This window comes from Bos taurus, chromosome 13 (assembly GCF_002263795.3).
Source record: "Bos taurus isolate L1 Dominette 01449 registration number 42190680 breed Hereford chromosome 13, ARS-UCD2.0, whole genome shotgun sequence".
In the NCBI taxonomy this organism is placed as follows: domain Eukaryota; kingdom Metazoa; phylum Chordata; class Mammalia; order Artiodactyla; family Bovidae; genus Bos; species Bos taurus.
In genome coordinates, this window is record NC_037340.1 from 77,519,147 (window position 1) to 77,531,602 (window position 12,456).

Consider the following 12,456-nt stretch of genomic DNA (forward strand, 5'->3'; position numbering starts at 1 on the left):
AAGCACCCAACCCAGCCTCAAGGATAAGGCCAAATATGTCTGTATCACTTGTAACAGGGGTCCCCAACCTCTGGAATTGAATGCCTGATGATTGGAGGTGGAGCGTATGTAATAATAACAGAAATAAAGTCCATAATAAATGTAACGCACTTGAATCATCCCCAAACCATCTCCCCATTCCCCTGGTCTGTGGAAAAACTGTGTCTCACAAAAGCGGCCCCTGGTGCCTAAAAGGTTGGAGACTGTTGACATATAACACTGTGACTTAGCTTCTTTTGTTTGTAACAAGGAAAGGGAAATTGACAATTCGTGGCCTGTAAATTGAATCTGGCCCATAGATACATTTTGTTTGGTCTAAACAGTGTTTCCAAAACATTAAATTAGTTGCTAACATTCATAAAATTGAGATTTCATTTTATATCCCCAATTTTCACCTTCTCTTGCAAAACTGGAGGATCAAGCTACATGTTCCTGCATCTCAGCAACTGGGGAGGTCTGAGAAGCATCCACTCCGTTAGACTGAGCTTGAGAATTTCTGTCTGCTGGGCACCCCACTTGGTCACCTTCATTCATTTACCTGGCCACATGCAGTCTCTGGGGAATTTTATACTCTCAAGCCAGGTCTTTAGGCTGAGGTCACTAAGCTTGGTTTGGGAGGGAGGGAGTGGGGCATAGACATTTCTTTGCTTTGATTAGACAGAATTGAGTTGATGGACTAATCTAGGGGTTCCAGGTGGGTAAGCAAAGGCATGAAAGTGTAGGGCAAGTTCTAGGACTGCCAAGAAGTAGCCTGGAGTGGGAAGAGGCCAGCTAAGTCACTTAGGACCAGAACCTGGAGGGCCTTGAATGCCTTGTTAAGTCCTTCAGCTTCTCCTGAGGGTAGTGGGGAGCCACAGAAGATTGTAGAGCAAGGCAAGGGACACGGTCAGAGCCAGCAGGGGTGTAGGGAAGCAGGAGTGAGAATCACCCTTGGTATCAAGTCTGGCTCAGGGTTCTCTTGGGGCCAAACCCCAGTCTGGAGAGCATACAGGGGCGATAAGGATGGTGTCTTCCATCAGCCCCTCCTGGCTCCTTCCTCTCACTGTCTTATAATAATAGTGTTTTCAGTACAGACGTTCTGGGTCCCCTGTCGTGGCTCACTCAGCCACCCTTCCAGAGAGAAAACAAAAAGCAGTGTTTTTTCACATCTATTTTAGACTGCTGCCTACATCCTTGTTCTTCGTGAGGAACACATGCTCCCAGAGGGCCCCTTTCTCAGCTGTGGCCAGCAGGCAGGTCTGGACCACCAGGCTGGGTTCCAACAGGAAAGAGCCAGCAGATGTAACAGAATCATGCCTGTTCGGCTGGGAGCTGCCTGGGGATGGTGGCGTCACTGAGTCCCAGAGATGTGGAAGAGAGGGGGAAGGAAGTTTGTTCTAGTCCACATGCCTTTCCTGGATGGACCATCTTAAACTATTCTGAATGTCTAGGAAGAGCCCCCTGTCCTTGTTTCCTAAAGATGATCCCTGCGGTTTGGGAGTTTGTGTCCATACAGTATGGTTCATTTACTGATAGAGTGCACCTGGATGTATCCAGCACACCCATTTAACAGGTAGTAAAACTGAGGCCTGAAAAGGAAGCATGGTTTGCTCAAGATTATAGAGTGGCTGGCCACAATCTGAAAAGACCAGAGTGTAAAATCTCAGAGGGCATGCATTTTATTTGCCTTAGTCACAGGTCCATATCCATCACATAACATAGTATCTGGCAAATAACAGGCTCTTGATAAATATCTGTTGAATGAATAAATAACATCTCTACTGGTGTGCTGCAGTCCATGGGGTCACAAAGAGTTGGACACGGCATAGCAGCTGCACAGTAACACACAGCTGTTTTTAGCTTTTACAAATACTTCTTTCACACGTGTCCTCATTTTGACTGTCATAATTATCTTTCAGGCTAGGAATGGCGTCTTTCCTTATTTTGCAGGGAAGGAAATGCAGGTTAGAGAGGTTTAGTCACCTGCCCGGGATCACACAACCTTGAAGAAGCAGACCTGAATCCCAAATGTCTTCCTGTGGGATCTCTTTAGAATATTCAAGTAGAGGAAGAGACCTTGGCAACAGCCAACCACGAGGTAAAAACCTTGGCCCGCAAGAGCAGCTCTGGCCTGAATTCTACTCCACAGTCTCGGGGGAGAGAGACCCAGAGAGCAGTTCCTCAAACTGTTAAACAGAGGTGCCATACGAGCCAGCAGTTCCACTCCTGGGTGTAGCTCCAAGAGAACCGAAAACCTCTCTCCACACGCAAACATGTACACGCATGTTCATAGCAGCCTTAGTCATAAAAGCCAGGAAGTAGAAAAAACCCAAATGCCTACAAACTGACGAAGGATGCACCACATGTGGCAAATCCACACGATGGGATATCATTCACCATAAAAAGGAAGGAAGCGCTGATACCTGCTACAGCACTGATGAACCTTGAACACACCACGCTAAGTGAAAGAAGCCAGATGCAAAAGGCCACCTGGTGTATGATCCGTTTATGGGAAATGTCCAGAAGAGGCAAATCTAAATGGACAGAGAGCAGCTTACTGGTTGCCAGGGGCCGAGGGAACCCAGGAATGGAGCGTGACTGCTCATGGGTATGGGGTTTCTTTGGGGGATGATGTAAATGTTCTAGAATTAGACTGTGGTGATGGCTGCACAAACTCTGCAAATACACTAAAAACTACTGAGTCATACCTTTTAAAAATACATAGGTTCAGAGGGTTTCATTTTATTTATGTATTTTTTGGCCGCACTTTGAGGCATGTGGGATCTTAGTTCCCTGACCAGGGATTGAACCAATGCCCCTTGAAGTAGAAGCTCACATTTTAACCACTGGACTGCCAGGGAAACCCCTGAGTTATACCTTTTAAATGGGTGAATTTTATGCCGTGAACTACATCCCAACCAAACCATTTTAAAAAAAATACCGAGAAGCATTTCCATGACAACAGAGTTTTAGTGAGAAAGGGAAACACACAAATAAGAAAATATCCCCAGTTCAGGCAGCCCCGTGCTGTCTTCCTGGATGTCTCAAGAGGGCTTTCAAGACAGAATTCCAACCCCAAGCCCCAGCGATTCACCTGTGGGCTTGTTCCTTGATGCCTTGCTGAAGCCATCCACCTTCCTTAGTTCAAGAGAACCTTGCCACCCTGATTACCCTGGCAAAGAGATGGAGGCTCAGAGGAAAGGAAGTGACTTACCCAAGGTCACACAGGGTGTGATGCTTTCCGCTTCAGCACAATACAAGCAACCAGCCAGGTGACTTGGGGCCACTTGCTGGGGAACGCCAGTCAAGTTCCTCGTTCTCTGTGGGCCTTGGTTTCCCCATCTGAACCACAAAATCCCAGCTCACTGCCCCCTTCACTGTCCAGGCGGGTCATTCAGCCAGAACACTCCTCACTGCCTCTGATAGAATGATTCTCCACATTTCATCAGATTTCACTTGAACAAAGACAAATAGCTTTTCTCAGACCTCCACCCACCCAGGGATTCTAGGCTAAATCTGTGCTGTTTTTCTCGACTCTGTCCTTCCACTGCCTGGCAGGCTGCTCTGCACTGTGGCCTCTGCAGCCACTTCTCAATAACCCCGATGTCTAGGTTCAAGGAAGACAAGGTTGTTGTCAGGTGAAGCATTTGCATAATATGAGTTCACAGGCGTGCTTTCTTCAGAGCTGAATGAGATGCTTTTCAGGGGCCCTCCCTTTTCTTTTGAAGTTCTAGGTCCAGCTTTGGGGTTTGCAGACCTAAGAAGACTTCCCCACCAAAGTGTACAGGCACAGCTTCAAACACACACCTTTTCATATCTCTCTCCATATGCCCACCCATTTCCCCATTCATTCATTATTTCAACAAAAATATATCGAGGGTCTCCTACGTGTCAGGCACTGTGTTAGTCACTGCATATGGTGGAAAGAAAAGATAAAACAGGTTCTTTGTCCTCATGGAGCTCACAGACTAGTAGAGGAAGATGAGTCTTAACAGATACACAAAATATTAACACAACTGGGATGAATGCCACCAGAGGAAAGTTCAGAATAATAAGGGCAACCTAATTTCTACCAGGGAGCAGAGGAGATCTCTGTGAGGAAGTTGACATGTGAGATAAGGTCTGAAGCATGATTAACAGTGAGAAATGCTCTTGGTTCACGAAGCAGAAAATTCTAAGAAAGGGTCAAGCAAGCAGGAGATTTATAGCTTCACATAACAAAATGTCCCAAGACAGACTTACCCCATCACTGAGGCTCACAACAATATTATCAGAGATCCAAGTTCTCTACCATCTGCTCTACCAACCTCAGAGGATTGGCTCTTTTCCCAGGCTCACTCACCTCATGGACCCAAAGTGGCTGCCATCATCTGACCATCATGTGAAGACACGACCACAACCAAGAACATGAAAAAAGTCCTTCTCAACTGCCTATCATTTTCTGAAATAGATGACAACCCTTCCAGAAGTGTCCCAGCAGATCTGATGGGTGGCATCACATATCCACATCTAAGTCATCACTGGCAAAAGGAATGGGGCCACCATAATGGTCTCAAACCAGCAGTTTTTACCCAAAGATGATTTATTCCCCCTCCACAGGACATTTTTTGGTGCAATAATTGTGTGTGTGTGTGTGTGTGTGGGCGTATCAGGGGTGCTACTGGCATCTAGTAGGTAGAGGTATGTGGTACTATTAAACATACCATAGTGTACAGGACAGCCCCCACTCCAGAATTATCCAGATGTCAACAGTGCGGAAGTTGAAAAATCAGAGGCAAATACTGACTCATGGGGGCGGCAGGTGGAAGAAGGGTGGGGAAATTGGTTAGGGAAGGTTTCCTGGAGGCTATAAGAGCTCAGCTGAGTCTAAAAAGACAGGACATTGTCCAAACCAATGCAGGTAATGAGTCAAGCCTAGCATCTCGCCAGTGTCTGAGCAGAAATGCAGATGACCCTTCCACTTTTCCTGCCTTTACCAGCAGGAGGTGAGCTCATGTGGGCAGGGATCTTGCCTATCCTCCTCAGGGCTTCATCCCCATTCCCAGTTCAGCGACGACAGTCACAGAGGCTGTTCGACAGGTCTCTGGTAATGAAGACGTGAACGGACGGAGGCAGCAGTCTCTTGACTGTAAAATCTCTTGAAATTTCTGGGCATCACACAGAGTGGACATCATGTCACACAGAGTAAATGAGCATAGAAGGGGCAGTCAGTGAGCAGTAGTCAGACCCTCCGAAATGATCCAGTCCCATCATGGGACAGATGGATGGGCAGACCCTGGGAGGGCGGAGAGTTCAAACTGCACTCAGCAAGCTGGGGGCAGACGCAGGCCACGCGCCCCTCTATGAGCCCAGGATCAACACCAACAGGGACGGACTCTCCCGGTGGAGCAGTGGCTAGGAATCTGCCTGCCAGTGTCTCCTTACAAAGCGGTTTTCCTGGATTCGCTGACCTCGCGACCCCAAAAGCGCGCCGATCAGGGCTGCCGTTTCGGAGGAGGACGCTTCTCCGCTCTGGTCGCGGAACGACTGCGGAACAGTTCCGACAAAATGGCTGGCCCACGCACGTGTTTTGTTTGGCCCATGCTGTTCTTAACAATTTTACCATGTGCCATCTTTGCCAACAATAAAAGTAATTGGGAGAGTGAGCCTATAAACCCAGCTTCTCATTTAGATAATCGGGAGGTTTGGCAGTACTTTGTGCCCATTTTCTGGCACGGTTGCCATTTCCCGGAGCTGGACTGTGGCCTCAGTCCGGATACCAGCGCTCCATCCCAGCCCAGGGGCCTTCTGGCACCTCACTTGCCTGCAGCTCCAGAAAGGCATTCTGAGATGAAAGTCCAGCCCCAGCAGAGGGGGCCCAAACGGGAGTGGGCGAGGCCGTCCGGGGACCCCAAGGCAGGCCACTCCCCACCCTCCCTCAGAAGGAAGCGCCTTAGTGACCATGGCAACAGGCTGCCAGTCTCAACATGTCTTCCATTCGAAACGGAGAAATGACAAAGGACACCTCTCAGCGCAGGCAACATCAGCTCCCAGTACCCCCAAAACCTAAGAGCCAGAAGGAGTGTGATCTGTCCTCTCCAATCTGAGCCCCCAAACACCCCCATTTGTCCAACCAATCCAGAGATGGGGTGTTGGGAGGGGTTGATTTAGATTCCACCTTATATAAAAAGACCAGAAAGTGTTTGATTAGAGATAGAGGAAGGCGTGGGTGTCTGAGACGGGGCTCTGTTTCTGGGCAAATGTACACATTCCCTGCTGTCTCCCTCCCTCTCCCCTTCCTCTGGGCAGACGCACTGCCTCCCCTGGCAGCTCAGCGCAGCCACCTTCCGCTCAGCCGTGACCTAAGCCCTTCGTCAGTATCCTGGAGCCCCCAGTGCATCCGGCGTGTTTCTAGACTGCTTACAGGATCAGAAGGAAATGAGGGAATGGAATGAGAGAATCTTCCAGAAATAAGAAAATGCCTCACGCAATATTTCCCTTTGAAACTAAGAAGCTGACACCCAGAACACTGGAAAACGGCAGCCGTATTGAGAAAAGAAGCAAAGAGAAGACTGCCAGTTAGCACCCAAGTCCCCTCCTGGGACTAAAAACCATAAATATTAATGGCCATAACCATCTGGTGTTAGTCACAATGCCTGATAAATTGAGGTCATTTTACCGGGAGTAAAGAGCATGTTGATGGCAGCAAAGGGTAACAGTGCTGTTGGCTGCATGACCGGTGTGGCCCGCCAAGGTGATGGCATAAATCAGAAGACCCAGGTCCAGTCTGGGAAGCGGGGTAGTGGCTTCTACAACAGGTGGTGTGGGGGTCCTGGGACAGGGCTGATCTAGATGTAGCTTCAGACAGGTGCAGGCTGGGAAGATAACGCTTCCAGAGATGGGACTTCCCTGGTGGTCTAGTGTTTAAGACCCTGCCCTTCCACTGCGGGGAACGTGGGTTTGATCCCCAGTCAGGGAATGAAGATCCCGCATCTAATGCAGTGTGATAATATAAATAAATAAATTTAAAAAAAAAGAGAGCTTCCAGAGGAGGCGAGTCCAGGTGGTCAGGGAGAGGGGAGTATCAGGGGAGGCGAGTCCCAGGGTGCAAATGCTTGGGCAGAGAGTGGAAATTCTGGCTGCGGCCAATCCTGTTTCGTTGCAGTCTTGATGTTTCTTCTTCCTCTACCTTCTCCCTGCTCCTCTCTTCTCTTTTTTCTCTGCCTTTACACCTGCCAGGGCCAACTTCACTATGAAATGCCAGAGGGACAGAGTGTGGGGCTCACGTGGATTCTAGGGACCTCTCCCCAGTGTCCTCACTTCTTTATAACTAGAAGGAAGACCACAAATTTTTAATTTTTTTGATTGTGCTGCATGGCTTGAGGGATCTTAGGTCAGCGACCAGGGATCAGACCTCGGCCCTTGGCAGTGAAAAGTGAGGAGTCCTAACTGCCGAACCACCAGGAAAATCCCCGAAAGACAACTGACTTTTAGACTGCAGAAGATGTTTTCATACGTAATCTTACTCTATCTACCTTTGTATCAATGCAGCCATCAAATGTAACGTTTAGTAGTTTTGGGGGAGCGAGGCCAAAGTTCTCAGGGCCCGTGAAAAGGGTAACATGGTCCTGCTTTCTGCCACCCTCCGCTGCTCCATCTCCCTCCCCTGCTCCCACGAGCCAGGGGATCTTAAGCAATCAGCGTTGCCTTACGGAGTCTCAGCTTCATCCTGTGCAAAACGGACTGATAATAATAATAATGATGATGCTGCTGCTGCTAAGTCGCTTCAGTCATGTCCGACTCTGTGCGACCCCAGAGACGGAAGCCCACCAGGCTGCCCCGTCCCTGGGATTCTCCAGGCAAGAACACTGGAGTGGGTTGCCATTTCCTTCTCCAATGCATAAAAGTGAAAGTGAAGTCGCTCAGTCATGTCCGACTCCCAGCGACCCCATGGACTGCAGCCCACCAGGCTCCTCCGTCCATGGGATTTTCCAGGCAAGAGTACTGGAGTGGGGTGCCATTGCCTTCTCCAATAATGATGATAGTTTGGTGAAATACTTTGGTGAAATAACATTAGGGAAAGCTCTGGGCACAAAGTGGTGCTGACCAGTGGTATTTCCCTTCCCTTCCAGGAGGTTCTGGGGTCCTGGGAGTGAGAGGTGTGATTTATAGAAAAATCTCAGGGGACAAAGTCCCTGGTAATCAGCAACCCCGGCCTATCTTTTTTGTTGCGGTTGTTTAGTTGCTAAGTCATATCCAACTCTTTGCATTCCCCACCTCCTTCCTGTTAGAGCATGGCGCAGCCCTCTCTCTCCCTGTTTCTTGGGCTCTCTGGTTCTTCTAAAAGACAAACACTTCTCTTGACCCTCCGAGGAAACTCACAAGGCGCTTGATGAGAGAAATCAAATAATGTCTCCAGATCCCAACAGAAAGCAAGCATCTATTTGGCTAGCTCTGGCAAGGGAAGGGGGGCCTTCTAGCTCAGCTCCGTGTCAGCCAGGGCTGGATGCCTGATATACAGAACCCAGTGCCAAGTGAAAACGCAGGGCCCCTTGTTCAGAAATTATTATGATTTTCCAGACAGTGACAGCAGAGCATAAACAAAGTGTGGGGCCCTTCCGAGCGTGGAGCCCAGCGCTACTGCAGGACTTGGGAGCTCGAGACAGTGCCTGTGGTCAGTTTGGAGCTGCCGGCCTGAGGGTGGGGGTGGCAATGGGAGGAGGGGGAGGTGTCTGCAGTGATGCTAACTCTGGTTCTCCATCCCCACTCCACTTATGCCTAGCTGCAGGCCTGGCACATCATAGGTAACCTGCAAGCTTCTTTAAAAAAATTTCTTTTTATGTGGACCACATTTAAAAAAAATCTGTATTAATTTTTTACAGTATTGTTTCTGTTTTGTTTTATTTTTTTAGTCATGAGGCAAGTAAAATTTTAGCTCCCCCGGCCAGGGATCAAACTTGCAACCCCCACATTGGAAGGGGATGTCTTAACCACGGGACCACTAGGGAAGTGCCCTTGCAAGTTCTTCCTGACTCACAGCTCACTCACTTATCCTCTTAGCACTGGGCCTACAATGTCAGATGAGACCCTCCTGGGGGTCTGTGCCCTGGACCCTCCCCCTCCTCCCTCTGCCCCCAGATCCCTGGCTCCAAGTTATGCCGACCAGAAGCACCCCCACCCCTGCCCATCACACACAGTATAGGCCAGGAGTAAAAATAAAATGAAAAAGCAATTGAAACAATAAAAGCCAGATTTGTTAAGCATTTACAAGGTGTCAGTCTAAGCACTGGGTCTATCTCACCCTATTTTTTTTAAAGCTTCATTTGAATATATTAAAAAAAAAATACATGTACATATTTGGCTGCTTTGGGTCTTAGTTGCAGCACTCGGAATCTTCCTCGAGTCATGTGGGGTCTTTTTGTTGCAGAGCACGGACTCTCTAGTTGCGGTGCTTGGGCTCCAGAGCTCAAGGGCTCAGTAGTTGCATCGCGGCACGTGATATCTAAGTTCCCCGACCTGGGATCGAACCCACATCCCGTGCACTGCTAGGTGGATTCTTAACCACTGGATTACCAGGGAAGTTGCGATCTCAGCCTATGTTAATTCTCACACAGACTTTCTGAGGTGAGATCTCCAGTTGGCAGAGGAGGAACCTGAGGCCCAGAGAGGTCAGGTCCCTTGGCCAAGGCCACAAAGTCAGGAAGTGGAGGCCCTGGGCTCCAGTGAAGGCTGATGCTGGGCCCCAACAGGGCTGGGAAAAGAGGGTCACGTTTTGTCCTCCCAGCCTCTGGGCAGGAGAGCTACAACCCCCACGAGATGCCTTCTCCTGGGAGTGGAGAAGAGAGCGAGTGTGACAGAAGAGGAGTGTGTGGCCCCCAAGACAGCCCTGGGCTACAGGTCCTGAGAGCCAGGCTCAAATCTGGGTTCTTGCTAGAGGTCGCCCTTCGAGGTCACTCACCCTGATCTGCACCTCCCCTCAAGCCTGCTGACCTCACCTCCTGCTTCCTCCCTTCCCTCCCACACCCGCACACTGGGCTCCCTACCAGTCCTACAAACTACTAAATGCATTTCCACCCCAGGACATTTGCACTTGCTGCTTTCACTTCTGGAGCGCCCTCATGCTGCAATTCACATGGCTCCTTAGATTTCTGATTTAAAGTCAATGTCCATGAAGCGTGTGTGTGTGTGTGTGTGTGTGTGGCGGGGGTGGGGGAGCAGGATCTCTTTTCTCTGTGACAGAGAGGCTTCTCTGATTGCCTCACTTGGAAATATATATAAACTGCTTGGAACGGCACCTGACCCTTGGTAAACACCACAGAAGTGTCTAGTACTGTTGCTATTTAGCCGCTAAGTCTTGTCCAACTCTTTTGGACCCCATGGACTGTAGCCCACCAGGCTCCTCTGTCCATAGGATTTCCCAGGCAAGAATACTGGAGCGGGTTGCCGTTTTCTTCTCCAGGGGATCTTTCTGACTCAGGGATCGAACCCACATCTCCTGCATTGGCAGGCAGATTCTTTACCAATGAGCCATCTGGGAAGCCACATCTAGTACTATTATTATCATCTAAATCAGCAGCCTGTCTACTTGTCACTCAACTTCCCTTTTCTCTACTCTTCCCTTTTCTCCACTCTTCTTCACTGCACTTATCCCTTCCTGAAATCACCTTCCATGTTTGTCCACGTGTGCACTATGTAACTCTCCCACTACAGGGAGAGCTCCGTGGGCTGAGTCTTGGCCACGCTGGAACCTCCCCACTGACTGAGTTGGCATAGGGCTCAGATGGTGTCCCAGGGCCCAGAAGTCAGAGCCTCACTTTTTTCTTCAGGAGGTAGCAGCGGCTCCCACAAAGGCTGAGGAGCAAATGGAAGGAGGGGAGACCCAGACATGGTTCTGCAATACTGGGGAGGAGACTGCAGTGATGCTTCCTAGAGATTAGCCCCCAAAGCTAGCCACTCCTGCCAGTCAGAGTGGAGGAATGCCCTGGAGAGTGGCCAGCCTCAGACAGATCCTGGCTGGTGATGGGGTGTGTGTGTGTGTGTGTGTGTGTGTGTGTGTGTGTGTGTATGTGTGTGTGTGTGTGTGTGTTGCAGGGGTGGGGCACCTTTTAGCATCAGACTTCAGCCCTGTCCTAATCTGGAGAGTAATTGAGTTGGCTGAGCCATGTAGATTTTCTCATTCAATTCACTCTCTCAAGTAATGTTCATGATTAGCCACCAGGGAAAGGCAAATCAAAAACACTGGGAAGGGACTTCCCTGATGGTCCCATGGCTAAGACTCCATGCTCCCAATGCAGGGGGCCTGGGTTCAGGCCCTGGTCAGGGAACTAGATCTCACATGTTGCAGTTAAGAGTTTGGATGTTGCAACTAAGACCCAGTGCAGTCAAATAAATTTTAAAAAATTAAATATAAAAAAAAAACAATGGGAAATTCCACTTCATACCCATTAGGATGGCTAGAATTAAAAAAAAAAAAAAAACAGTAAGAAGTGTAGATCAAGATGTTGTGATCACTGACCTAGAGCCAGACATCCTGGAATGTGAAGTCAAGTGGGTCTTAGAAAGCATCACTACAAACAAAGCTAGTGGAGGTGATGGAATTCCAGTTGAGCTATTTCAAATCCTGAAAGATGATGCTGTGAAAGTGCTGCACTCAATATGCCAGCAAATTTGGAAAACTCAGCAGTGGCCACAGGACTGGAAAAGGTCAGTTTTCATTCCAATCCCAAAGAAAGACAATGCCAAAGAATGCTCAAAGTACCGCACAAATGCACTCATCTCACACGCTAGTAAAGTAATGCTCAAAATTCTCCAAGCCAGGCTTCAGCAATACGTGAACCGTGAACTTCCAGCTGTTCAAGCTGGTTTTAGAAAAGGCAGAGGAACCAGAGATCAAATTGCCAACATCCCCGAATCATCAAAAAAGCAAGAGAATTCCAGAAAAACATCTATTTCTGCTTTATTGACCATGCCAAAGCCTTTGACTGTGTGGATCACAATAAACTGTGGAAAATTCTGAAAGAGATGGGAATACCAGAACACCTGACCTGCCTCTTGAGAAACCTATATGTAGATCAGGAAGCAACAGTTAGAACTGAACATGGAACAACAGACTGGTTCCAAATAGGAAAAGGAGTACGTCAAGGCTGTATATTGTCACCCTGCTTATTTAACTTAAATGCAGAGTACATCATGAGAAGCACTGGGCTGGAGGAAGCACAAGCTGGAATCAAGGTTGCTGGGAGAAACATCAATAACCTCAGATATGCAGATGACACCACCCTTATGGCACAAAGTGAAGAGGAACTAAAAAGCCTCTTGATGAAAGTGAAAGAGGAGAGTGAAAAAGTTGGCTTAAAGCTCAACATTCAGAAAACGAAGATCATGGCATCTGGTCCCATCACTTCATGGCAAATAGATGGGGAAACAGTGGACACATTGGCTGACTTTATTTTTCTGGGC

The 12,456-nt window shown here is 48.6% G+C and overlaps 1 protein-coding gene across 1 annotated transcript in view; it reads right to left on the reverse strand.

Annotated features, from left to right (window-relative positions):
• KCNB1 (potassium voltage-gated channel subfamily B member 1) overlaps positions 1-12,456 on the reverse strand; it is a 110,497-nt gene that overhangs the window by 53,426 nt on the left and 44,615 nt on the right. The window lies entirely within an intron of this gene.